Raw genomic sequence first — 13,041 nt, 5'->3', positions numbered from 1 at the left:
ATAACATTAGCTGAAAACTCCTTTCTAGCCTTATTCTGCACAGGGAGCTATTGGCACCACCAGAACAAGCCAAAATATTTCCCTTATGTTGGAAATCTGTTTGACATGTCGTTTTGTTTGTTGATATTTACAGCAGTGCTCAATGTTCTGCTAAACATTTATTTCAAGGTGGTTAAAGCCAAACAAAAGGAAAGGAAGGCAAGAACAACGTGCCACAAACGACTGCAGAAGACACCCCTTCACCTAAACAGGGTTGTAAGCAATCTGCCTCCTCTGCTGCTGGTCAGCTTGACTTTCCGTCATATTTTCTATCTTAGAGGAATTTTGACAGGTTTATGTGTGACACTAGGTTACCCTGTAAAGTGGAAAGCCTGTAATTAGATGTGGCGCAATCAGCTACCTCCCAGTGGCAACCCGTCTGCCTTAAATCTGCCATCACGCCTGATCGGGAAAATGCCTCCAGGGAGACCAGTGCCTCCACAAGCCACTAACCTGTCACCTGTGGGACTTCCCTCAGCACACACTGCCTCCTCTGTAAAGGACCCGCCCCAAAATTCATGGCACAGCCATGGATGGGGGCACGCTTGTGTCCTGTAGCGCTGCCGCAGTACTGAACTCGGGAAAAGTTCATTTTTCCCCAGCAGCAAGGAGTGAGCGAGGCTCCAGCCTGCCATCACCAAAGCCACCAGGAGGACCCCTCCTGCACTGCGTGGGGGTACAGCTACACATCTTGTGTGTAAGTGTGTGACAGGGTGTTTCCAATAGCTTCGAAAACGGTGTTATTTGAATGAAACATTCCCAACCTGCATGTGCTACCGTGCCTACTGTCACGCAGCTGCTGGTTTTCATTTGAAGAAGAAAAAGCAGTATTTGAAACAGCCGAAACTATACAATGTGAAAGACAGGCGTAACGCTTAAGGAACATGCGACAGGATAGATCGCATTGAAAGATTTTTCCATATAGAGCCGTTACAATATTTATAATTTTGATATTTAAGTGTCACCTACAAAAAAAGATGCATTACATAACAGAGAGGTATTACTAAATACCCAGAGACATGCACAAGCTGCATGAGTGCCATAAAACTTCAAAGGTGGCTGCCTAATTAAAACACTGTAACGTTTTTAATAATGTATTTCTTGGAACTGGTTTTAATGTGCTCAGATATACATAGATGCTTACTTCTCAGATAGCAACGTGCAAGAAGAGAAGACAAGCCTTCTCCGTGAGCGTAGCGTGCACGTCACTGTTTGAGACAAGAGCCAGCAAGGAGAAAACATGTTCAGAGAGAGGAAGGAGCTGCAGTTGTAGATCCCCAATTAAAGGTGGGGCACCATAGCCATCCTAAGTTTCTTGGACGGATATCAATGCTTTTGGGAAGGGGAAACAGAGCCTAAACCCAAACCTCCTTCGTTAGAGTCAAAACTGAAATTTGGATCTAGTTGCTCATGGTCTGCAGAGGCAGGTGTTGGTACGCATCCCCCAGGATACACACGTGGCACGTAGGACTGACTCCCCACCACCGGGACTGATGACACCATCACGCAGAGGCAGCATCAAGGAGTGCCCATACGGAGCCCAACACAGCATAGAGGTGGAATGGAGGTAAGTGTTATTTTGTTTTCACTGCTTGCTTAATGCTGCTTTCTTCTGAAGCTGCTCTGTATCAGCAGAACAATTGAAACCGCCAGAAATTAAGCACTTCTCTGCATCTTCAGAGTTAATTCACAGGCAGCATGACTTCTGGAGCTAGAAGCTTTCTTAATCATAATAGATGCCTCGTTAATCACAACAGATGCCAACCGGTTGGTACTGCTTTGCAGCCATGGCTTGGGTTTGAACATGTAACTACAGTTTATGGTATTCAGCTCGCCAAAGCTCAGTTTCTGTAGCTGTAGTAACTCATGCAATATTACAGGATCTGCTTTACAGAACACTAAAGTCCTTGGAGATGCAGATTGACCATAAAAATCTTACTAAAATATAGATGTTACTTTTCTATAGAGAAAAGGCAGCGTTTTAAGAAACAAGCACCTGAACTCTTTTGAGAAAATGAATATCCAATACATAAACAGAGGAGTTAAAACAGTGACATAATTTGAAGATGGCCATAGGCAGCCATTGAGACTAGTAGACATCCATGTCTAAGTTTATAAGTTTCACTTGCCTGCTCAAATATCTTTTGACCAAAAAAAAGTGTAAATAAAGAAAAAGTCACTAGTTTCAGTCCAATTTTTCATTAGAACTTGATCTATGAAGGCTCCTTTGTCATATTTACAAGGCGGCTCTATTTGGACAACTTCCATTCTCTCCCAGCAATAAACCAAGTGGAGGATTGGATTACCAAGATCAGCCAAGCAGTTTTGCCAAAGTGTGAGAACCAACACAAATGATTGCTAATTAGCAACCTTGTGTGGCATTTGGCAGTTGAAACCCATGACCTCTATTTAGCAAAAGCTCAAGCCATAGGAAAGTAAATTCAGAGACCATGAAAATTTGGGTATGGGGAAGTCTGAGACAGGGAAATTCAAGAGGAGAGGGAAATGACAAAAATAATTGTATGCTTTGTCTGTCATAGGAAACTCTAACCCAATGTCTAGAATGGCCTGTCACTTGATTGAGAGCTTAGGGAACTAGACAGAGCTGGCTGAGGTTTCTTGTCATCCAACACAACACTCCTGGTCTGAATTGAGCACAGAATCTGAAAGCTTTGCCATTTTAAACCAAGCACCTACACAACTCAGATTTGAGGTCAGTGATTTTTCAATGAGCAGTTTGAAAAAACAGACTTTCAAAAAAAAAGTGAAAGACAAGTGTTCCGGTGCAAAGGAACTTGATGAAATTTTTTTGTCCAGCTGCACAGGAAAGAGCAATCCCAGGACTGTGCCCATACATCTCCATAAAACCATTTCTGTTCTTTGGCTCAGCCACCACTCACGCATTTCACTGCAGCATAGAGACTGGAGTGAAACGCACGGGAGCACGCCGAAGCTAATCTGCAGATAACCGAGGGGAAGGTCGCACTGTTGTGAAGAGATATTGATGTAGGTCATCTATGAAAATTCATGCAGTCCTCCCCTAACAAGGGAAGGGTCTCCACTTTGCTCCCTCATCCTTGTCCCATACTTCATCCTGGGACCTTATCTTCTGCTTTTTGTCCTTTGGGCAGGGCCATTCTCTAGGTTCACTTGTTGTCAGAAAATGCTTACAGCACGTAGCTTTTATTCAACCACCTCCTCATGGAGTTACTGCTCCCATGGCATTTGAGGGGGAAGAAAAAAAAACACCAACAAAAGCCAGAAAAAACCCAACTTTACCAGGCTGTTTTTCTGCTGAACTCCTCAAATTTCAGCCTATGGATGTCTCAGTACTTTTTAGATTCTACTTGTTTAAAGGATCACAAATCAGTGTTTGACCTGAGGTTTTCACCTGGTGACGCTCACTTGGATGGCTTTTTATTCCTACCTGATATAAAAAACCCATTACTCATGCTTTGAGATGACTGCTGTGCCAAAGGAATTGAGAAGGTAGATGGCACTGGGTTTCCTCAGTGACGCACCGTTTCTTCCTTTTTGTTACAGCGGCGATGCTTAAAATCATCCCAAACGGAGTACTTCTGTGCCCTCTAGTGGCGTCATAGTTTAGTGACATAATTATTTAGCGCTTCATCAACAGCACGTTCAAATGCAGTTCAAGGTGTTACCGAGTGTTCTCTCATTACCACTCACGCATTTTTGTTTCAGTATGTCGAGGTCAGAAGGACAGGAACATCAGCCAACGGGGACCACAGGCTGCACGGTCCTGGCCTCCACAAAACAACGCAGAAGCGGCAGCGACTGAGCCAGAAACAACCTTGGATAACATTTTTTGATCAAAATGCTAACAGGTGCCAGCATCCTTTGCAAATCAGACAGCTTTCTTATGTTGTCTTGTGCCTTGCTCCCCATAGGAGCATGCCACACTCCCCGCTTCGGGCTGGGAGTGGTGGGCACAGTATCAGCAAGGACTTTTTTTTGACATGCACACGCCTCTTGGCCCCATCTTCTCAGATCACAATGTACCAATCTAGAAGTGCCGACACGTATCTTTGGAAGGATCTCCTCTTCAGCAGAGGGTGGCAGCTGTTTTCTGGAAAGGGGATGACATTTCTTTATGCCCTCTGAATTAGCCTCTCCCCTACATAAACCAGAAGGGTTTGGAAGCCAGTCCCATGGCTTCCAAACCAACTCAGTCACAGACAAATTTGAGATTTTGCCTCTGGCCTGACCAGAAGTATCACAGCTCTACAGGGGTTTGGAAGAAGGATCTGACTTCTGAAAAGAACAGTGCTTTGAACAATTAGTGCAAGTTCTTTGTATTAAAGTGGTAGTAGTGGCTGATTAGGAAGCAGGACCCTGATCCTTCCAGGGACGTGTAAAAGCCATCCTTGGCAATGCTACCAGCAGCTGCACTTGATTCTACGCACAAGAGAAGGCAGGACTTGATCTTTGATACACTAGGCACAGGCTTAAGGTTCTGCAATTATTTCTTATTTTCTGGTGAAAAAACCCTCTCTACTCCTTTCTTCCCTGCCTGCACACACACTGCTCAGATGGGCAGCCGTGCCTTGGGCACAGTCTTCTCCAGGGACTTCGGTGAAGTTCCCCTCTGCAGTGGAGGCTGCAGCTTTTCCGTGAGACCCCAAGGTGAATTTTTCAATTGTTCTGGAATACTCTATGTGACCAGAACACACTGTCCTGCTCTTGAGAGCCTTCCCAAGAGAAGGTAAATAAACCAGCCCAAATACTACTAAATTCTAGCAAAAGCCCCCTCAAGAATGTGTTGTTAGGTCTTTTTTAAAGGCATAGTGTGAAAAGTGACCCCAAAGGAATAAATGCCATATTTAATTTGAAACCTGCAATCAGGTTTGGGTTGTTTTGTTTTTTTTTTTTTAAAGACAGTGAACTCCCCCTTACATGGCAAGATTTACTGATTTCTGTGAAACGCCTGCCAGCCTTTACAATGACTTAACGCTGCCTTCTCAAGTGCTATAGCAACCTACAACAGCGATCCAAAACACGAGGTAGTTTTACTAATACCGTGTGCTCAAGGAAACACAGTGCCTTTAAATCAGATGGCAGCCGGGAGAGCTGAAGTGAAAACAAGCTCATTTGGGGCTGTGCAATAGATAAAGAATCAAGACATCTCCTCGAAATGTGCGACTCCTGCCCCTGTGCCCAGGGACCAGACCCCACTAGATGGCATCCACACCTCAGTTCCATCCCTGGGAGTTGTGCCCCTCAACTGGTTTAAAAATTAAGAGGCCCAGGAAGCATTTCAAGGGTCTTTTTATATAAAGTATCTTCCTTCTGTTTTTATCTCTTCTTTCCCTCCTGATGGTTTAGTTTAAATATGTAGTAACAGATTTTTTTTTTTTAAATGTGCAGTTCTTTTTGTAGATTAATGCTTAAGTAGAACTTCAACTTTTCTAGTACAACACACATTGTTTTACAGAATAAATAAAACCTGGGTATTTTTAATCCAGACAGCATTAGTAGTGCATGCATTTTGTAATTTATGGTCTTTAATAATTCCAAGAAGAGTTGGCTTCAAATTTACTGAAGAGTGACTCAGTCAAACATCAGTAGTTAAAGATAACTGTTTCCTCACTAGTCAAACCCTTGGTCACTGTCTGCTAAAAAAAAAAAAAGCTTTACTTCTCCTCCACCACCATCATTCCAAAAAGTTGTTAAATGAGCACCTAAACCAAAAGGCTATTCCTTCTTCTGAAAAAGTCCTAAACTTTAATTTTGCAGCAACAGAGAAGTCATTTGTATTTACAGATCTTCATAAAAAGTGCAATCCTGTATTAAAGCTTTAAAGGAATTGCTTTCAGTCTGTCCTCTGGTTCTCAGGGTATAGCTGAATAACAGCTTTTTTTGCTTTGCAAGGATTTGATTGTAAAGCAGTTGGCTTTCACTCCGATACAGACACCATTAAACAGGAGTTCCTGCAAATTAATGAGGATCATCTTGTCTAGCTGTTTGTTCACAAAAAGCAGATTTTAAAAACTACATAAGCAGAAAGAGATTCAGGTATTTCTGATATTCAAATGTCATGTAAATCTTTACACTGCAGGCTGGGCTCTCATTTTGTCTAAAGCCTCATATCCACCAGGTCCCTGGACACAGATTTATCTCGCTGCACAGTCCAGTATTTTAATCCCTCACAAGTTCCCCTTCAGACTCATTTGTTCTGCCATCACCCCCCCTCCCCCCAAGGGCACCCCTCCTGAAGTCAGCCACACAAACCCACCTCCTTTCACCCCTGCACACTGAGGTTGGCAACCCAGCTCCTCCAACACCTCTGCAGTTCTCCCTCACCTTGATCTCCTCTAACTTTCCACCCTCAGGTTTCTTACCAGAGGTGGTGGGTAAGAACTGAGAACAGCCTGATTAGCTGGAAGGGGAAAGCTAAGACAGACTCAACAACCATCCCATATTTATTTTGGAAATGCTAAACATGATAAACAAGAAACAGCTTACAATAACCAAGGAACAGATCAAAAAGGTAGCGTGTTTGTCAGGGTCAGTTCACCGATGTTTTTCAAAGCTGTTTCTGCATTCGCAACCCTAGAGCTTCAGGACTGAAAGTGAAAGCAAAATGTTCCCAAGATTGCTATTCTGTTAAGGTCAAAATAAAGGCTAACGTAGACATAATATGATGGACCAAGACTGTATTTGGTGATAGGAAAAGAATTATGCTCTGCAGCTTTCATCATTTAGTCGCACTTCTGGGTTGGTATTAGCGCAAGGGTGGGAAAGATATCCAGGCTGCTCAAAGGTTGAAGTTTTCCTACAGAACTATCCTTCAGAAAGTTGTGTCTTAAAAGCAAGCAACAAGTTAACTGGCGGGTTGGATTAAAAAGTCCATTATATGCCCAATCGCGGAAGGGAGTGAGATTTAAGAGATGGGAAACCTCATTACCTTTTTCCCACAGCAGAAGTAACCTACAGAGCAAGCAGATGTTGGAAGCAAGGGAGGGTCCCATCCCTTCAAGATGATGTCATAAGCCAATGACAAAACCAAAGGTGGGTTTCAGGGTCACACCAGCTGCAAGCAGGCCTCCAGCTCAGGGGACATCAGCCTGATAAAGCCCCAGGAGTGCTACAGCATGGACACTGTAGCACCATCCTCTCACTCCATAGATCTGCTCCTCAGCGTCTGGGCTCCTGGCTAATGTTATAGCCTGAAACACCGCAGAAGAGAGCCAGGGCCAGAGCAGACATGTCAGCCACCCCAGTGCAGGTGCTCTGAGCCGGCGCTGCTCTCTGGGAGGGCTGATTTTTCCTAGGAGCAGCAAGGATCAGTCATGTCCACCCAGCTCCTAATTTGAAACCCCCTTCAGATCATCCACCTGCTCCATTTCCAAGCCAGAGCAGAGGCCCAAGCTACTTTTTGGCAGCTCCAGTTTTGACAGAAAGACGTAACATGGACAGGCGAAGGTTGAGTCAAGAGAACTGCATGGGAAAGCAAACAGTTTCCACTGAAGCAAAGAACAGGCAGAAGAAAGTGAAGACAGGAAAGCAGTAAATGGTAGAAAAGGTGTTGAGAAAAGTGACAAGAACTAGCAAAACCACTCTAGAGGTAGAAATTTAGTGTCACTTGTTTACATATTATGGTTTACTGTGTTTTGCTGACAGAGCTAGAACACAAATGAGGACTAATTGCAGCAACAAAATGCAGAAGACCATACTCTGATTCATGTTGGTGACAAAAGCTCAGACAATGGTAGGATATACCCTCACTCCCTTCCGTTGCACTGAAAACCCACCTTTGCACACCTGACCATTTCCACCACAAATCCTAACACGATGGTGGGCCTGGTTGGTGTACCTGGGTGTGCGTCAAGGCTGCAATGACACGCAGAGCCCAGCAAGCTCAGCCTTGCTTTAGGAACGGCTCTGTGCAGCTCCGCTCACAGCCCAAATCCAGCACTACAAGCTAAACTGCGTTTAAACCAGTGTTGCTGCAGCTCCGGCCCGCGGGAACAAATGTTCAAACGCTAATAAGCTCCGTTTGAATGAAAATGAGCAGCTACAGTAAACTCACTTCCTACTTCCAAAAGCAAAATTTCCTCTAATTTCATCAAAAATAGCAAATCCTTCCTTCCCCCCCAGCTGAGTACAAACAAACATCTGGAACTGCTGTGTTTTAGGTTTTGTTTATGTAATTCTTTAGTGGATGGCCAGAGGGTTAGAAACTGCCAAATGATTCTAGTCTTAGGAGTTTACATTAACTAATTTCCGTGGGATTCGGCATTCTTTTGCCAAGTTTCAGATACAAGCAAGGTTCTTGCGGTTGAGTTGCAACTCCTGGAAAGAACAGTCAGTAAATGGAAATGCCAGATGTGAATCCCTAATTCATCTTCATCCCCAAGTATTATTGTACAAGGTGAAGCTGTAACATCTAACCCTGCATGAATTATACTGAATAAGAACTGACAATCAGCTTAAGTCACTCTATTGGTTCCCAAAGTTGTCTTGGAGGTGGGGGGAAGATGTGAAAAATGACCTCAACATGGTTTTCTCCTTGGTGACTGATTTTACAGATAGGTAAACTTCCATCTGAGCTTTTATAGGGACAACTTCTGTCACACTATCACTGACAAAAATCAATTTACTTGGTCAGCTCTTTAAAACTCTGAATCTCCAAGATAAACTTCCAAACCTGTATTTGAGCAACAAGGCAGGCAGGATTTGTAAAAATACTGCCAGTCTACAACTCCTTGCGGAGTTAAACCCGTCAGTGTAACAAACATTTGGCTGCAATGTTGCCCACACGTTGGGAACAGAAGTGCTTTTTGGAATAGAACCTTAAAGAGTTACTGACCTCTTCTTGTCAAGACCACAGGAGCTTAATCTTGGGAAAAAAAATAGGTCACTATTAGGAAAAAAATCTAAAGAGATGACAGGTAGACCTGATTTCTGAAGAGAAAAACATGTCTACATAAGTTATTTGTTGTAGAGATAGATCATAAAATAAATTATTTAATGTTGATTAGTTAGTGTGTTTGTGTGCCTACATACACAGATGTGTATGTATATAGGTGACAGTTGTATGTTTGTGGTCCATATGTCTAAACAATGTAATTCTGCAGAGAGAAGAATCAAAGTGTTATGTTTAAAAGAAAAATAACTGGTACACACGTGAATTATCTTTCTATAACAACAAAAATGTATTCAGGTATTACTTGCCCTAATAATACCTCAGTTCTCACTTCCTTACAACTATCTATCTATAACCGGGATTTTTAAGGCATAGAATTTGCCAGTGCTTCCCAGGCTGATTATTTCTATCCCATAGGCCTTGAAACAGCATGTCATCATTGTAAATTGCTCGTTTACAACATCAGCCACCACTTCCCATTCCTTCTCCAGGGCCGGAAGGACGAGGAACACGAACAGTCAGCTCCCCATGGTGAATCCAGTTCAGTTACTTACGTATTTTTCTTCCATTTGGGAGCCATTCTAAAACCTCAGAGAATTTCAGTTGCTGGATATGTGCTTTCAGTTTTGCCTGTATGTTTTCACAGCTTCAGGAATTTTCATCTGACTACCAGACTTCCCACTGTGGCAAACCCAGAGACGCTCAAGTCTTGCTGAGAATTTAATTTCTTCATACAGAATCCATTCATGTGGGCAGGTTTCATTTTATACATGTTTTGCTTCCGTTCTTGAAGATCTCATACTTTAATCCTCAAGGAAAAAATGCATCTCTTCTGTACACAGAAAAGCTTCAGAAGGTTTTCTGTGTTTTCTCCCTATTATTATAGGGCTGATTTTTCTTTTCCTAGGTATCTGTTAGTCTCTAATATCCAAAGCACACTATACATCACAAAATGGCATTAATTTTAAGAGTTGCAAGGGTTTTTTAATTCAAAGTTAGCTTTGCTGTACAGAAATTGTGCAAAATTGTGATAGAGGTACAGAAAGAGTTCCACCAAAGGACGCAACAGCATTTAAAGGTTCCCATGTACATTTAGATGTTTGATTTTGGATTCTTGGTTGATTTTGGATTCTTGGTGGATTTCATTTTCCAAATTGGGCATAACCCCCCCCAACCTGATGTACTACACCACGAGGAAAAGAGGAGTGTGTCGTTTCCTTTCAGTTGCCTCTCGTTATTATCAGGCTATTCAGGAGATAAGATTCCCAGACCAGTGATGAGCATGAATTATCTCCTTTTAAATAAATGCAACAGTTACAAGAAAGCAACAAATCTGTGATATAACTAGCCAAGAACATGTTGTCATGGGTTCACAATTCACTTGTAACCAAAAAGCATTTTGTGTGCAACCCTTCCTGGTTAAGCGTCAGATATAGACTCCCACCTGCATTTTCAACCACAGTTTACAAACTTGCTGATTTCTGAAGAACTGTTAAAAATAGCCTCAATGTTATGTTTATTAGTCTTCAACCTGGTTTCTGTCAGTATACTGAGAAGAATGAAAATTGTTATTTGAGTCTCTTATGGGGTATGGTAGAGTATTGGAATGGAAGTATAAAAGAAAACGATACCATGGTTTCTTTAACACATTCCTATTCTTTACAACTTACAGGAAGTTTCTAAGCTCGCATTATTAATATGCCATTACCTTTTATGCATAACAATACTAGAAAAGATTTGCAGTGGTTTTCAAGGTGAAACAAGAAAATGGAAACTGGGGCACTGGCTGGTTTAGTGCATTTTTGAAAGTTAAGCCTTTAAAGAAGGTGGTAGGGGGAAAAAAGCTTGTTCACTACAGATCCTTAAGTCAGTCAAGCAGAAAATTCTAATCTGTAGAAAAATAGCTTTTAAAGAAAGCACAGACTGGCAGCATTTTTCTTACAATTACCAAAAGACTGTGCATCTCAGCAGTTCAACACCATTGAACAGAAAGCATAGGCTTGTTATAAATACATAAATCAAAAATTGATTTCTTATTCCAAGATTTGAGAACCTAAAGTTCCAGCAAAAAAATCAGAACATGGTTGCTTTTTTTTTTTTTTAAACACACACCCTCCCCTTATTTTGGTCTTTTGTTACTTGATTTACACTGGTGAGCTGAGTTCAGCAATAAAAATCCCTGTTTTCACTGAAGGTAGAATTCCAATGCTATTCACGAGCAGGAGAGAGGAGAACACACAGGAGACAGCTTTTCCAAGAGCAGTAGATCAGTGAACCCCCCCCCAAAATGTTAGGGTAGGTTAAGAAGTCTAAAACATCAGTATTCAGACTGAAAGCCCTGAAGAAGCGTGCAGTTTGAAAAACCTATTTACCGTGGATTGATCCCTTCCCCTTCAGTGGGACCTACTGATTGCTCAGTGCTTCCAAGGACAGCCCAGGCATACGTACACCCACGGTCTCCGCTCCAGACCCTCTCTTGTGACTAATCATCACGTCTGAAGTTGTCAGATGAGGCCAAAGTCTTATCAGTTTTCTCCCCATGACAATGGCAGAGTCCAGAGAACAACTTAAAGTAATGAATTCACGAGGTATTAATGCAGAGAGATTATACTTTTCATAGACTAAACCACCACCTTTTGAAAAATATTTTTCTGTACAACGTGTTTGTTTCAGAGAATGACAAATACTACAGTACCTTGCATGGTTATGATCGAGCTTTACATTATCTGCAGTAGTCCTAAGGCACTCAATCCCTGTAGATGGTGCAACTTCCATATAAATACTTCCACCTCGTCTTTAAGTCTTTGTGTCAAAAAAAATAACAACCAGCATAACTCAGGATTGTTGTTTCCTCGATTCGGCCCTCCTACAATAAGCAGCCCATTTCCTTAGCCTTTATCTCTTTCCACTGTTTGTGTAACAGTCATGTCTTTCCTTAGTTATTGCTCCGCTAAACCATAATAATCTGCCTTGATAAGTCTTTCCAGCCTTCCTGATGATTCCCACGGCTTTTGTCCAAATTCCATTCAGGTTATTCACAGTTTTCAGTGTAAAAATTGTTTTCCTAGGGGTTCATTTGCAATGTTACTTGAAGTAGTTTAGAGAAAGTTCTCAACTGTTTCTCGGATAAGCAATAACAGTCTTTCACATTCCCCATTTTGGGAGAAAAGTCTGTCAAAAATATTCACCTTAAAATATTTTAAGACTGAACATTGGTGAGACCTACTGGAAGAGCACTGCATTAGGAGGAGGTTGTACCAGTTAGCTGTTGACCCGGTATCAGCCTCTTGTCCGCTCCGAGGCTAGTCCAAAGCCAGCTAAAGGCAATGGAAACAAATCTGTTAACCCTATTAAAATTTTTTGGCTGACTTCATTGAGTTGAGCTCTAGGCTATAGTTGTGTTTGAAAAATATTATGACAAAATTAAAGCACCTTTGTAATTTATTAATAAGGCTCTATGCCTGGTTATTGTGATGTTTGGTGTTTAAGCATTGACTTGACTACACAGGAGTTTCTGAAATGGGTTCTAAGAATGGATGGAGAAAAGCCAGTGTACAAAAAGGCAGGAAAAGAGACCTGAAACATGGGAAAGGGAAGGCCTGGTGGAACCTTTAAGTAGAACTTTCCCCACCGCAGAAATATTCAGAAATGCTGTGCACATCTACTGCAAATCCCTTGCAGATGCGGGGGTAGACTCTGCGCCCTGCAGCCAGGAGGGCAGGGGCACCTCGGTCCCTTGGGACAGCTGGAGGCAGCAGCCTCGGGCACTGCCAGCTGCTAAATCCAAAGGGCGATTGCTGGAGGTCTCAGGCGTGCAAGGGTTAAAGAAAAAGCCTTTCAGTAGACCCTGAGATCAGTCAGAAATAGAAGCAGAATGGTCTGGATTGGATCAAATATCTACTGTAAAAGTGGACCTACACGCACCCAGTGTCTGCTGTTGACAAGTTCCCAGCCGCAGCTGGTGTTACACGGGAGACTACTCTGCGTACGCGCACGGCACGTCTAGCGGCACATCGCAGAGATGCTTCAGTTGCAGTGAGAAGCGTTAATTGCTCTGAGACTACGTTCAGCTCCTGCTTTCATTGTGAATCCAGCAGCATAGTGCCTGCAAC

This window comes from Grus americana, chromosome 4, assembly GCF_028858705.1.
Source record: "Grus americana isolate bGruAme1 chromosome 4, bGruAme1.mat, whole genome shotgun sequence".
Taxonomy (NCBI): Eukaryota; Metazoa; Chordata; class Aves; order Gruiformes; family Gruidae; genus Grus; species Grus americana.
The sequence above is the reverse complement of the archived record's forward strand: the minus strand, read 5'-3'. Positions refer to the sequence as shown.